At 56.3% G+C, this 14992-nt stretch overlaps 1 protein-coding gene and 1 pseudogene across 1 annotated transcript in view; both read left to right on the top strand.

Annotated features, from left to right (window-relative positions):
* Positions 1-14992, top strand: part of LOC143171643 (scavenger receptor cysteine-rich type 1 protein M130-like) — a 93315-nt gene that overhangs the window by 13009 nt on the left and 65314 nt on the right.
* Positions 6414-14148, top strand: LOC143171619 (polyunsaturated fatty acid lipoxygenase ALOX15B-like; annotated as a pseudogene).

Genomic DNA, 14992 nt, shown 5'->3' with positions numbered 1-14992 from the left:
AGGACAGCTGACCCAAACTGGCCAAGGGGCTATTCCATACCATGTGACATCATGCTCAGTATATAAACTGGGGGAAAGCTGGCCAGGGGGGCTGCTGCTCGGGGACTGGCTGGGCATCGGTCGGCGGGTGGTGAGCAATTGCGCTGTGCATCACTTGCTGTGTATATTATTATTATTATTATTATTATTATTATTATTATTATTATTATTATCATTATTATTGTTATTATTATATTGTTATTATTTTATTTCAATTATTAAACTGTTTTTATCTCAACCCACCAGTTTTCTCAATTCTCGTCTTCCAATTCTCTCCCCCATCCCACTGCGGGGGGGGGGGGCAGGGGAGTGAGCGAGCAGCTGTGTGGTGCTCAGTGCCGACTGAGGTTAAACCACGCAGTCCTTTTTGACGCCCAACGTGGGGCTCGAAGGGTTTGAGATAATAACAGATTACCCGGAGCGCATTAAGGAATTTATATCTGTTAACAGTTGCGGGTCACAATGTTGGTTCATCTGTTCTCGATATTGGTTTGTCTAATCCGCATCATGCTCTTTTTTTTGCTGTACGTGTTAGAGATTGGTGTTGGGTTTTGCAGTTTGCTGTGGTCTGTGGTGATTAGTGATGTTTTGCCTGGGAGGTTTGTTATTAAAACACTGACCTTGAGCTTAATCTGGTATTTGAGCTTCGTGCTGAAGCCATTACTGTACTTGGTGTACCACTTCGTGGAGACAATTAGCAATTACAGTCCTTCCTCTGAGAGTTTTTTTATGGAGGAAATACAGAATGGCTGCGTCGCTACGTTCTTCTATGACGTTTCTTCCTTCATTACAGTAACTTTTCAGTATCTTGAACATCCTTGGGTAGTTAAGATACTTCTATTGGTATTTCTTGGGAATATTGTATCGGTTTTGTCTAAACTTAATAAGCAATTTAAGAATATCATCCAGAGATCTGCCCCAAGGCTGGATAGTTATGAGTGGCAGGGTGTGTGGGATAGGATGGGCAAGTACCTAGGCCAATGGGCACCCCCAGTGTTTTGGAACTTCACCCCTGAGCAAGTGCAGAATCCTGAAAAGTTAGTAGAATAGTTGGAAGAAGTATGCTGTCACCCTGGCAACTCCAGAGAGACACAGATCACTGCAACGTGCTGGGGCCTGGCCCATGCCTATCAAGCCCTGTTCAAGATTATTCAGTACCCTCAAGGGGAAGAGAAAGTCTCTGGATCTGACAATAAAACGACAGGCCCTGCAGCCACTCCAACCCTGGCGATACGCCCTGCGGCTGAACCAAAGAGCCAACCTGTGCCAGTATCAGTCGCCCCTGTACACAAGAAATCTTGGAAGCGGAAGTCGGCTCGTTTAGTAAGGGAGGAAGAAGCTTCTTCTAAAAGGGAGCCAGAGGAAGAAGAGGACAAGGCAGACTACCCTGGAGAAGGGCCATCACGAGAACAGGAGGAGGAGGGCTGGCCACTGCTCGGGGAGGAAGAAGAGGAAGAACTCATAAACGAGGAAGTAACCACCCAATCCCTCTCCCTGAGTGAGCTGCGAGATATACGAAAAGATTTCAGCCGCCGTCCAGGTGAGCATATTTTCACCTGGCTGCTCCGGTGCTGGGATAATGGGGCCAGTAGCCTGGAATTAGAGGGTAAAGAAGCCAAGCAGCTGGGATCCCTTTCGAGGGAAGGGGGCATTGGCGACTGGAAAAGGAACGCGAGTCCTCAGCCTCTGGAGGCGACTCTTGTCAAGCGTGAAGGAAACGTATCCCTTCAAGGAAAATGTCATATATCGCCCAGGCAAACGGATCACCATGGAAAAGGGTATCCAATTCCTGAGGGAATTAGCTGTGCTGGAGGTGATTTCTGGTGACATGAACAATGGACAGCTATCCAAAGGTCCAGATGAGGTCAGGTGCACATGGCCCATGTGGCAGAAGTTTATAAGGAGCGCACCATCGTCATATGCCAACTCATTGGCAGTGATGACCTGGAAAGATGGAGAGGAACAAACGGTGGCTGGAACAAATTGGCTGGTCAACTCCGGCAATACGAAGAAATCTCTCTTCCTCCCCCGCCTCAGCTGTGGAGAAACTGTCCCGGGAGGTCCAGCAACTTGAAGAGGATAGGTCCTACTCCCCACCTGTACGGACCAGTATCTCGGCTATTAGGAGTCAGTGTTCTTTTGTTCAAGACAGAGGATATAAAGGGTACACACCACGGGGCACCCTATGGTTTTTACCTGCATGACCATGGAGAGGACATGAGGAAGTGGGATGGAAAACCTACCTCAGCCCTAGGGGCACGGGTACGTGAGTTGCAAGGGAAAACAATCACAAAAGGGGGTTCTTCCAGGAAAATTGCTGCTCCAGTTTCCAGCGGGCAGTTCCCCAGACAGAGTAGAAGGGACGACCTTACTTCTGATCTTAACGAAGAGACTTCTGACTCGTATTTGCAGGAAATGAGAAATGAATACTGTGATGAGGACTAGAGGGGCCCTGCCTCCAGCCAGGTGGAGGAAAGGGACAACCGGGTTTACTGGACTGTGTGGATTCAGTGGCCTGGCACATCAGACCCACAGGAGTATAAGGCTCTAGTAGACACCGGTGCACAGTGTACCCTAGTGCCATCAAGCTATATAGGGGCAGAACCCATCTGTATTTCTGGAGTGACAGGGGGATCCCAACAGCTAACTGCATTGGAAGCCGAAGTAAGTCTAACTGGGAATGGGTGGCAAAAGCACCCCATTGTGACTGGCCCAGAGGCCTCCGTGCATCCTTGGCATAGACTACCTCAGGAGAGGGTATTTCAAGGACCCAAAAGGGTACCGGTGGGCTTTTGGTATAGCTGCCTTGGAGATGGAGGAAATGAAACAGCTGTCCACCTTGCCTGGTCTCTCGGAGGACCCCTCTGTTTTGGGGCTGCTGAAAGTCAAAAGACCAACAGGTGCCAATCGCTACCACCACAGTGCACCGGCGGCAACATTGCACCAACCGAGACTCCCTGATTCCCATCCATAAGCTGATTTCATCAACTGGAGAGCCAAGGAGTGATCAGCAAGACTCGCTCACCCTTTAACAGTCCCATATGGCCAGTGCGGAAGTCTAATGGAGAGTGGAGACTAACAGTAGACTATCGTGGCCTGAGCGAAGTCAAGCCGCTGCTGAGTGCTGCCGTGCCGGACATGCTAGAACTTCAATACGAACTGGAGTCAAAGGCAGCCAAGTGGTATGCCACAATTGATAGCGCTAATGCGTTTTCCTCAATCCCTTTGGCAGCAGAGTGCAGGCCACAGTTTGCTTTCACTTGGAGGGGCGTCCAGTACACCTGGAACCGACTGCCCCAGGGATGGAAACACAGCCCCACCATTTGCCATGGCCTGATCCAGACTGCACTGGAACAGGGTGAGGCTCCGGAACACCTGCAATACATTGATGACATCATGTGGGGCAACACAGCAGGAGAAGTTTTTGAAAAAGGGAAGAAAATAGTCCAAATCCTGCTGAAGGCCGGGTTTGCCATAAAACAAAGTAAGGTCAAGGGACTTGCACAGGAGATCCAGTTTTTAGGAATAAAATGGCAAGACGGACATTGTCACATCCCAAAGGATGTGATCAACAAAATAACAGCCATGTCTCCACCAACTAGCAAAAAGGAAACACAACCTTTCTTAGGCGTCGTGGGTTTTTGGAGAATGCATATTCCAAATTACAGTCTGATCGTAAACCCTCACTATCAAGTGACCTGAAAGAAGAACGATTTCAAACGGGGCCCTGAGCAACGACAAGCCTTTGAACAAACTAAACAGGAGTTAGTTCATGCAGTAGCCCTTGGGCCAGCCCGGGCAGGACAAGATGTAAAAAATATGCTCTCTCTCTAGACTGACCCATGGATGGTGGCAAATGCCCTGTGGGGGTGGTTGCAGCAATGGAAGCAGAGCAACTGGCAGCGCAGAGGCAAACCCATATGGGCTGCCACATTGTGGCAAGATACTGCTGCCCAGGTGGAGAACCTAGTTGTAAAAGTCCATCACGTAGATGCTTGCGTACCCAAGAGTCAGGCTACTGAAGAAAATCAAAAAAAACAGCAGGTGGATCAGGCTGCTAAGATTGAAGTGGCTCAGGTGGATCTGGACTGGCAACGTAAGGGTGAATTATTTCTAGCTCAGTGGGCCCATGACACCTCAGGTCATCAAGGAAGAGATGCAACATGCAGATGGGCTCGTGATCGAGGGGTGGACTTGACCATGGACATTATTGCGCAGGTCATCCATGAATGTGAAACATGCGCTGCGATCAGGAAGCCAAGCGGTTAAAGCCCCTCTGCTATGGAGGACGATGGCTGAAATATAAATATGGGGAGGCCTGGCAGATTGATTATATTACACTCCCACAAACCTGCCAAGGCAAGTGCCACGTGCTTACAATGGTGGAGGCAACCACCGGATGGCTGGAAACATATCCCGTGCCCCATGCCACCGCCCGGAACACTATCCTGGGCCTTGAAAAGCAAGTCCTATGGCAACATGGCACCCCAGAAAGAATTGAGTCAGACAATGGGACTCATTTCCAAAACAACCTCATAGACACCTGGGCCAAAGAGCACGGCATGGAGTGGGTGTATCACATCCCCTGTCATGCACCAGCCTCCGGGAAAATCAAAGGATACAATAGACTGTTAAAGACTACACTGAAAGCGATGGGTGGCGGGACATTCAAACATTGGGACACACATTTAGCAAAGGCCACCTGGTTAGTCAACACTCGGGGATCTGCCAGCTGAGCTGGCCCTGCCCAGTCAGAACTTTTATGTACTGTAGATGGGAATAAAGTCCCTGTAGTGCACATAAAAAATATGCTGGGGAAGACAGTTTGGGTTATTCCTGCCTCGGGCAGAGGCAAACCCATCCGTGGGATTGCTTTTGCTTTAAGGACCTGGGTGCACTTGGTGGGTGATGCGGGAGGATGGGGAAGTCCGATGTGTACCTCAAGGGGATTTGATTTTGGGTGAGAATAGCCAATGATCTGAATTATCTGATGTTAAGTGCTACATAATATTATATGCCATACCAATGATATTACAATAAGAATCACTCAGATTAATGAAGAATGAACTTTGATGAAACCGAGCAAAGCACAGTGATGATGGAACCAGAACTGACTTCAACATGAAACAATCCAACACCACATACCATCCCCATCTTTCCTGCCCTGGAAGATTATGATGACAGATGGAGCCCAAAGTCATGGACTAAATGAACTCAACGAACATTTTAGAGGGATGGCCCATAGACTAAGGGAATGATATCTCTGTGTGTGTGTGTGTATATATATCAAAAACAGGAAAAGGGGTGGTGATTAATGGGAATGTATTGGAAAGGGGGGGACCTGGGCATGACGTAGATGGTATAGAATAAGGGGTGGATACTGTCCTGGTTTCGGCGGGGATAGAGTTAATTTCCTTCCTAGTAGCTGGTACAGTGCTGTGCTTTGGATTTAGGATGAGAACAATGTTGATAACACACCGATGTTTCAGTTGTTGCTTGGTAATTCTTACGCTAGTCAAGGACTTTTCAGCTTCCCATGCTCTGCGGACTGAGAAGGCTGGAGGTGCACAAGAAGCTGGGAGGGGGCACAGCCAGGACAGCTGACTCAAACTGGTCAAAGGGCTATTCCATACCATGTGACATCATGCTCGGTACATGAACTGGGGGAAAGCTGGCCGGGGGGGCCGCTGCTCAGGGACTGGCTGGGCATCGGTCGGCGGGTGGTGAGCACTTGCATTGTGCATCACTTGCTTTGTATATTATCATTTTATTTCAATTATTAAACTGTTTTTATGTCACCCCCCCCCGGGTTTTTCTCACTTCTACTCTTCCAATTCTGTCCCCCATCCCACCACGGGGGGGTGAGGGAGCGAGTGGCTGTGTGGTGCTCAGTTGCCGACTGAGGTTAAACTGTGACACCAGTATTAGTTGCTCCACGACCTTCCTTTGGGAAGGCCCTGCCTGCCCCACAACCGCTGCTCCACAGCATGCCTTGAGCAGCCAGTGAAGTGCGGGCAGCAGCACGGGCAGGGACCCAGCAGGAGATGGAGGAGACCCTGGGGAGGCAGGAGGAGCTCCTGGACCATGGCAAACGCCCCCTCCCTTGGGCCCATGGCCACCCCCGGGGCCATCGCTTGGGTAATGTCTCCATGGCCACATCCATTGAGATTCGATATGCCGGTCGCCGGCCAATAACGGTCATCTGATAACCTCCCCTTGAGAAGGAAGGACTGGCCACCCGGCTTGTGCAATGGCTTGCAGCATGCAAACCACCCAAGATGGCAGGTTTCCACCCCCAAAACCCTCACCCCTACAGGTGGTTGCTTTTTAAAGGCAGCTCTTGAATGTTGCGGCGTGTCCTTGTGCAGCTCGCCATGGCCGTCTACAAGGTGAAGGTGGCAACGGGTGACATCCTCGAAGGTGGGACCAACTCCATCTCCATCACCTTGGTGGGCAGCCGTGGTCAGAGGTGCCGGATGGCGCCTGGTTCAGTCAACTACTGGTTCCTGCCGGGGACGGTGAGCGCAGGGATGGGGACACGAGTGGAGGCATGGGCATGCCGGGGGCCCCGGCATGGGTTTTACTGGAGAGGGTAAGAAAAGGGATGGGTCTTCACCAAGGTTTGGGGGGATGGTGGGAAGTGGTCCTGGGGGGATGAAGGAAGGGCTCATGGAGGAATGGAGGAAAGTGTTCTTGGGGGGGGATGGAGGAAAAGGGTTTGGTGGGGGGGAGAATAGAGGAAAGGGGTCCTGGGGACATGGAGGGTAGGATCCTGGGGGATGGAGCGAGGGGTGGGGGTGGGGGGGGACGGAGGAAAAGGATCTTTGGGGGGGATGAAAGAAAGTGGTCTTGGGGGGTGTGGGGTGGAGGAAAAGGATCCTGGGGGGATGGTGGGAAGTGGTCTTGGGGGGGGGATCGAGGAAAAGGGTTTGGTGGGGGGGAGAATAGAGGAAAGGGGTCCTAGGGACATGGAGGGTAGGATCCTGGGGGATGGAGCGAGGGGGTGGGGGTGGGGGGGGATGGAGGAAAAGGATCTTTGGGCGGGATGAAAGAAAGTGGTCTTGGGGGGTGTGGGGTGGAGGAAAAGGATCCTGGGGGGATGGTGGGAAGTGGTCTTGGGGGGGGGATGTAGGAAAAGGATCTTGCGGGGATGATGGAGGAGGGGTCCTGGGGGATGGTGGAAAGGGGTCCTGGGGGGATGGAGGAAGAGGATCTTTGGGGGATGCCCTGAAGCCCCACTCCACTGGTGGGGAATGCCCGTATCCCCCAGTGCCATGCCAGGGCAGCTGCCCTCCCACCCCAAGCCATTTCCCACCCACCCCCCACCAGGAGAAGGACATGACCATGTGCTGTGTGCAGGACTTGGGTCGCATCGTCCTCATCCGCCTGCACAAGTGGCGGCTCTTCTTGGAGGATGCCTGGTTCTGCAGGGACATCCGCGTGATGGGCCCTGACGGCACCCTCTACCGCTTCCCCTGCTACCAGTGGCTGGAGGGGGTTACCACGGTGGAGGTCTGGGAGAGCTCGGGTAGGACTCATCCCACCCCCACCCTCCTCTGCTAGCCAGGGGTCCGACCTTGACTCCTCTCTCCTCCTTTCCAGGGAAAAAGCTGGTGGATGATGAGCTGGAGATCCTCAAGGAGCATCGGCAGCAGGAGCTGAAGGCACGGCAGGAGGCTTACCAGTGAGAGCAGGGACATAAGGATGGAGGTCCACCATGGCCAGGGTGGCCTGGCCAGCAGTGACGCTGACGTATGTCCCCCTGTCCCACCCGCAGGTGGAAGAGCTTCACCAAGGGCTGGCCCCGTTGCCTCAATGTGGGCTCCATCCTCGAGCTGGACTCCAATGTTCAGTTCTCCTGCGTGAGGGCCACCAACTTCACCGGTGTCCTCATCTTCCAGTAAGCAACACCCCAAGGTTGGGGAGGACCTGGATGATGGGAGTGAGGAGCATCGCCAGTGCCACCCTGTCCCGGGAGGCTGGTGGTGGGGGGCCAGGGAAGGAATGGTGGTTGCTGAGGTCCACCTCTGTCCCGTAGAGGGGCCTTCCACCTTCTGGCAGGGTTCCTCTTGAGACCCACCTTCTGGAAGAGCCTGGATGAGATGCGCAGCATCTTCTCCTGGACACGGGACAGGGAGATTGGTGGGTGCCTTGTGCGTCTTCCCCCGCCACCCAGGGCTTCCCAGGAAGTCCCTGGCTTGACATGGAGGGTGGGCAGTTCAGCGCTGATGTCCAGCCACCCCCTCAGTCCCCGAGTACGTGGCCAGGCACTGGCGAGAAGATGACTTCTTCAGTTACCAGTTCTTCAATGGCAACAACCCCATCACCATTCAGCACTGCGTGATGCTGCCGGCCAAATTCCTGGTGACGCTGGAGATGGTGGCCGGTTCTTTGGGTGGTGGCACCAACCTGGGCAAGGAGGTGCAAGAGGGTCAGATCTTCATCGTTGGACTATGAGGTGCTGGAAGGCATTGTGGCCAGCACCATCCACAGGCGCTGGCAGCACGTCGCCACCCTGCTCTGCCTGCTGCACCAGGGTGCTGACGGGCTCCTACGTCCCATCGCCATCCAGGTAGGGACGTCCCACCCCAAACCCGTGGACAACCCCACCGTGGTGGTGGAGAGGAGATGGTCCCACCACGTGGTTTGTGTCCCACAGCTCAGCCAAACACCGGGACCCACCAGCCCCATCTTCTTACAAAGCAATGCCAAGTGGGACTGGCTGTTGGCCAAAACCTGGCGCAACGCCAACTTCTACAGCCACCAGCTCCTCACCCACCCCTTGAGGACCCACCTCTTTGGGGAGGTCTTCACCATCGCCACCCTATGCCAACTGCCCACCTGTCACCCCCTCTTCAAGGTAAGGTCCCACCTCAGCACCACCCAGTGCCCCCCCCCCCCCTCATCTGACCGCAGTGCCCCCCCCCCCCCCCAACACCCACTCCAGCTCCTTAGGAGGTCCCCAGTCGTCTCCAACCTCCTGGTTTCCACCACCAGCTCCTCGTCCCCCACTTCCACTTCAACACGTTGGCCCAGAGCGTCCTCATCAACCCTGGTGGCGTCATCGACAAGGTGAGCACTGGGAGCACTGGGATGTACTGGGAGTGCTGGGGGGCACTGGGGGAGCACAGAAGGCCCTGGGGGAAACTAGAGAACATGGAGGGACAGAGGGCTGGGGAGCACTGGGGACAGTGGGGTATACTGGGAATACTGGGGAGGCACTGGGGGCACTAGCAAGCATGAATTGGGGGGGCTGGGGGGTTAATGGGAGCACTTAGGGGGGCATACTGGGGGCACTGGGGGGAGTACTTGGAGTACTCGTGTCCTGGAAGCACTCGGGACCACTGGGTTATACTGGGAGCACTGGGGGACACTGGGGAGCACAGAGGGCCCTGGGGGACACTAGAGAGCATGGGGCGAGGGGGCTGGGGAGCACTGGGGACAGTGGCATATACTGGGAGCACCGAGGAGCCATGGGGCAGCCGGGGGTTGGAGGGGGGGAAAGGCACCTTCTGCCCTGAGCACCCATGGGTGACCCCTCCCCACCAGGGCTCGGGGGTTACCTGCGAGGGGATGCTGCTGATCATCCAGCAGGGCTTGGAGAAGGCCACCTACACCTCCCTCTGCCTCCCTGATGACATGTGGCACCGCGGCGTGGTGCACCTCTCCAGCTACCACTACCGGGATGACGCAATGAGCCTCTGGGAAGCCATCGAGAGATGGGACAAGGGATTAGGTGGCAGCTGGTGGTGGTCCCATGGGTGCTCCATGACCTCATGGTCACCTCACCCCATGGTAGCTTCATCTCCTTGGGCAGGACCTCCTCGGGTACTGCATCCCCACACCCATGGGTCCCATGGGGTGTCCCCAGGGGTGGTGGGGGGACAAGGACAGGTCCCTGATGCTCTTTGCTGTCCCCCCACCCAACCCCAGGTATCCCCTCCTCACTGCAGACGGTGGCGGAGCTCAGCAAGTTCCTCACCATGGCGGTGTTCACCTGCTCGGCACAGCACGCAGCCGTCAACAATGGGCAGGTGGGACAGGGGACCTCTGACCCCTCTGCACCCAAAAGATGTCCCCAACTGTCCCCGTCCCACGCTGGAGAGATGTTCCCCTCTGTGCGCAGGAGGGATGTCCCCATCCTGAGCCAGGGGAGGTGTCCGTGTTCCCACCTCTCTTCGTGCTTGAGGGATGTCCCCATCCATCCTGGAGGGACATCCCCACCCCAGCTCAGGAGAAGCTCCATGCCAGAAGTATGTCCCCATCCATTCCCCCCTCCATGCCAGAGGGATGTCCCCAGCCCACCGCATGAGAATGTCCCCATCCCACCTGTCCCCATGCCAGAGGGATGTCCTCTGCTGACAGTGGCCTCTCACCCTGCAGTGTGACCTGGGCGCCTTCCTCCCCAACGCCCCGTCCTCCATGCGCCACCCGCCACCAGCAGAGAAGGGCAAGGCCTTCCTCCAACACTTCCTCACCACCATCCCTGAGGTGGACACCACCGCCAACATCCTGGTGGCCCTCATCCTCCTCAGCTCATGCCTCAGTGACGTGGTGAGTCTGGCCCCACCATCACCATGCCCTCCCCAAAACGGTGGCTCTGTGGGGCTGAGGAATCCCAGGAGATGCCCCACAAGGGCATGGGTGCACATCACCACCTTGGGTATCCCCAAGCCCAGGGTGGTGGGCACCATCGCTCTACAGCTACCACGGGGCCAGAGACCCCCAGATGGCTTGAGACACCTCAGTCAAGTGCTTGAACCTGATGGGTCCCCATCCCTGTCTCCCAGATACTCCTGGGACAGTACCTGGAGGAGCGCTTCACAGAGGTGGAACCCCACTGGCTCATCAGGGCCTTCCAAGGGCAGCTGGAGGAGATCCGGGACCGCATTGAGGAGAGGAACCACTGGGCCAAGCTGAGATACAACTACATGAACCCCCTGGAGACCGAGAACAGCATCTCCGAGTGCCCCCGCACCCCCAGAACCCCACACCTGGCCACCCCCAGCACCCATCACCTCTGCACCCAGCACACCCACCACCCAGCACCTGGATGCCCCCAGCACCCACCAGCCCCTCAGCACCCAGCACCCCCTGCCCTGCTTCTCACCCCCAGCCCCTCAATAAATGCCAGCTGTCAATCAAACCCTCTCTGATGGGGGGCGGCTGAAAACCTGAGGACCTCCCCCAACACCTCCCCAGAGCCCCCCACCCAGAGAGGGAGTTGGGGGGGCAACTGGGAGACATGATGGGGTGCCCAGTGCTCCCACTGCCCCTCAGTGCTCCCCAGTCTTCCCGGTGCTCCCAGTGCCCCCAGTGTTCCCCAGTTTCCCCCCTGCTCCCAGTGCCCCCCACTGCTCCCCAGTGCTCCCAGTGCCCCCATTGCCCCTCAGTGCTCCCCAGTCTCCCCAGCGCTCCCAGTGCCCCTCACTCTCCCCAGTGCCCCCCAGCACTCCCCAGTGCTCCCAGTGTCCCCCGTGCTCTCCAGTCTCCCCAGTGCCCCTCAGTGTTCCCAGAACTCCTCCCAGGCATCTCCAGAAGCATTTTGGTTTCTTCTGGAGACTGGGGAATTCCCTGGCAGCGGCCCCCAACTCTTCTGACGTAACTACTGGGACAGCAGTGTGTGTGTTGGGGGAAAGTCCATGCCCGGTAGCTCCGTGGGAATTCTCACAGGCATCCCCAGGGGTGTGTTGACCTCCTCTGGAGACAGGTGAAGCCCTGGGGAGCAGCCCTAGACCCCTGCAAGGCAGCTCCCCAAGGCGTTTTATCCGTGTTGGGAGAAGGACCATGCTCCACAGCTCCTTCGGACTCCTCCCAGGCAGTTTAGGAATGTTCTGGCCTCCCCTGGAGACAGCTGAATTTTGCAGGTAGCACCCGAGACTACTCCAGGGAAGCCACCCGAGGAGTTTTGTGTATGTTGGAGGCATGTCCATGCTCTGTCCCTTGCTGGGACTCCTCCCAGGCAGCTTGGGAGTGTTTTGTCCTTCCCTGGAGATGGCTGAAGTCCAGTGTAGGAGCTGCCTATGACTCCTAGGCGGTTACCTGAAGAGTTTTGTCGATGTTGGAGGCAGGTCCATGCCCTGTAGCTCCCTGGAACTCCCCTCAGGCATCTCCGGGAGCATTTTGGTTTCTTCTGGAGACAGGAGAATTCCCAGGTAGCAGCCCCAGACTCTTCTAAGGTAACTACCCAAAGAGCATTGTGTATGTTGGGGGAAAGTCCGTACCTGGTAGCTCCCCAGGATGTTCAAGGCTTCGGTGTAAACCCCTGAGTACGAACGGAGGAGGGGAGAAAGGGTCTTCAGAGGCTGTAGTCATGAGCGGTTTTCTTCCCAGGGGCTCTGGTGCTTTTTGGGCAGAAAACTCTCCCTGAAACTCTTCCTCCTGAAAGGGCTGTTATGCTCTGTACCTTCTGCTTCCTTTTGGATCATTCTTACAAAAACAATTGTGGTTGGGCTTTTTTGGGGGTGTTTTTTCCCTTCTCTAGGATGTGAAATGCCTCTGTTTTGGAGGAAAGCAACCCTTTCCCTCCTCATGAGGAGCTGGGGAGGCTGTTGGGGATGGGGTGGAACACGGGGAGCCCGCACCTTCCTTTCTGGGAGACCCTCAAATGGAAGCGGCCAGAGCTGGCAGCCCCACCGAGTCCTTAGCATCCAACAGACGGAATGGACCATGGCGCTGCCAGCCCTGTGGCTCCCACCACATTGCCCCCGCCCCCCCAGCTGCTTCAGCCATTCATCCTCCCCAAAACCTTCTACCTCCGAGGTAGGGACCGACCCCAATCCCTGCAGCCTGGGGACACTCTCTGGGGAAGGAGTGGAGGTCACCAGCTCTCCCACGCAGGTCTGCAGGTGGCTCCGTGCGGCAGCTGCTTTGACCCCCACGTCATCTGCATGGAGGGGAGAAATGCCGACCTGCCTCCGCCGGCCACCTTCGCGCTCGGCCACGGCGGCGCTTCTCCACCAGGTACTGCCCTGTGGGTGTCCCACCCCCCCAGCCTCGGAAGCCCCCAGCACCCCCCAGGGCCAACAGTAGCTCATCCTGACCTGCAACCATCAGGCAGAGCGGTGGTCCCAGCCGCCCCGGTGCTGCCGCCCTCCCTCCGCGGCTGCCACCACGTCGCCGGGCAGATCACACAGCTCAGCCTCTCCAGCACGACCACCGCCTGCGGGAGCACCTCAGGGCAGTGCCATCCCCCAAGGAACGGAGGTCCCCATGGACATTAGCAGCCCCCTGGGCAGTAACATCCCATCAGGCATCAATGACCCCATGGATGGTGGCACCACCCTGGGCGGTGACATCACCCATGGCAGTGATGAGCCCATAGCAACATAATATAGTAGTTTTGCTGGGACCTTTCCTCTTGTTTTTTTTCCATTACAAGCCAGTTCTCTGGAACCGCTCCGTGCCTGCCTGGGAGGTGGGGGGGAGCACAGGGGGCACCGGGAAACGGCACCCAAGAGCTGCAAAAGCCCCCCTGAGCCCCAGATCAGAGCCGGCAAGCCCCGAAGGGCAACCAAGCCATCCCCAGGGCCGTGTCACCGCCAGCGGGGCAGGCAATGGCAGGAGGGACTCCCCTGTCCCCTTCCCCAGGGGAAGGAGCCCTTTGGTGGGGGAGCCAGGACAGACGGGTCCCTGCAGGAATCACGGACATGGTCCCACGCAGAAAGCAGCACTGACGCCCCCCCGGGACAAGGACAGACCTGGGGGTCTCAGGGACATGACAACAAGGGCTGCAGTGCCTCCATCTTGAAAGCAACCACTGGGGACAGGGCTCGATGCAAAGCCCTTCAAACTGTCAAGATGCCCTTCCTCGGGTCCCACTGCACTCAGCTCCAGAGCCCGGCTTTGCCTCACTGCCGCAGCAAAATAACCCCAGATCACCCCAAGAATGCCGAGGAAGGGAGCTGCCGGCAAAAATGCAAAAAGTATTTGCAACCGCAGCAGCTCATGCAAGGTAGAGCCCTGCACCATAGCAGCAGGTGTTTCTTTTCATGCTCCGATAGTGTAGCAGTTGGGATGAACTTCCGAGGGCTTTTCTTGGTGGAGATGGGCAACGTTCACACGCTACCTGGCATTTCTCCACCACCCAAGTCCTGCTGGCAGAGGTGACGTGCGTGGTCTGCAGGATGATGACGCAGGTGGGGAGGAGCACACAGCCCCTGTTAGCTCACCCACGAGGGTGCAGCCTCAGGGCAGAGAAGGGAACAGAATGGGACCCCCCCAAAAGCATTTTAAAAAGCACAGTTGCCCAATGTAAGCCAGGCCATGCTTGCAGGAGCACACGGGGAACAAATGCGTTTAGGGGAGGTGGGTTCAAGGGTGGGGCCGTGGGGGAGAGGACGGGTTGGCTTTGATGAAGCCTGTCACTCCCGGGCAGCTTTCCACGGACGGCAGCTCTTGCTTGGCTGATGCTCGCACGCCGTGATGCCAAAAATTACATGACATGCCATTAAAATAACAAACATGCCCTGCCCCAGCCTGCAAGGGCCTGTGCCCACGGGCCTGGTGGAGGTTTGGGGTGCACCGGTGGGCTGAGGCTGGGAGAAGTGGCAGCAGTGGGCAGCTCTAACCCGGTATTTCAGCATGCCAGGCAAAACCCCACTGTGCCAGGAGATAAGCCCCCAAAACACACCGTTCCCCCCGCACAGGGCTCCTGGCCCAGCTCTGAACTCCTGTGGGAGACACAGGGCCCAGGCAGGTGCCACCCTCCGGGACGTCCCCAGCTGTCATTCATACGCTGCCCCCAGCCCTGGAGGGGGACAATTTCAGACATACAATTTCAGGTGCAGTTGCTGATGGAGATGCCATTGAAGATGCAGACGCCACTGCAAGGACCACTGGAGATGTAGATGCCATGTCAGACAGCACTTCAGATGAAGATGCCATTGCAGGTGCAAGTACCGTTACAGACACCATTGCGGATGGAGATGCCGTTGAAGATTCGGGCATTGAT

This window comes from Aptenodytes patagonicus, chromosome 29, assembly GCF_965638725.1.
Source record: "Aptenodytes patagonicus chromosome 29, bAptPat1.pri.cur, whole genome shotgun sequence".
Classification (NCBI taxonomy): domain Eukaryota; kingdom Metazoa; phylum Chordata; class Aves; order Sphenisciformes; family Spheniscidae; genus Aptenodytes; species Aptenodytes patagonicus.
The sequence above is the reverse complement of the archived record's forward strand: the minus strand, read 5'-3'. Positions and strand labels throughout refer to the sequence as shown.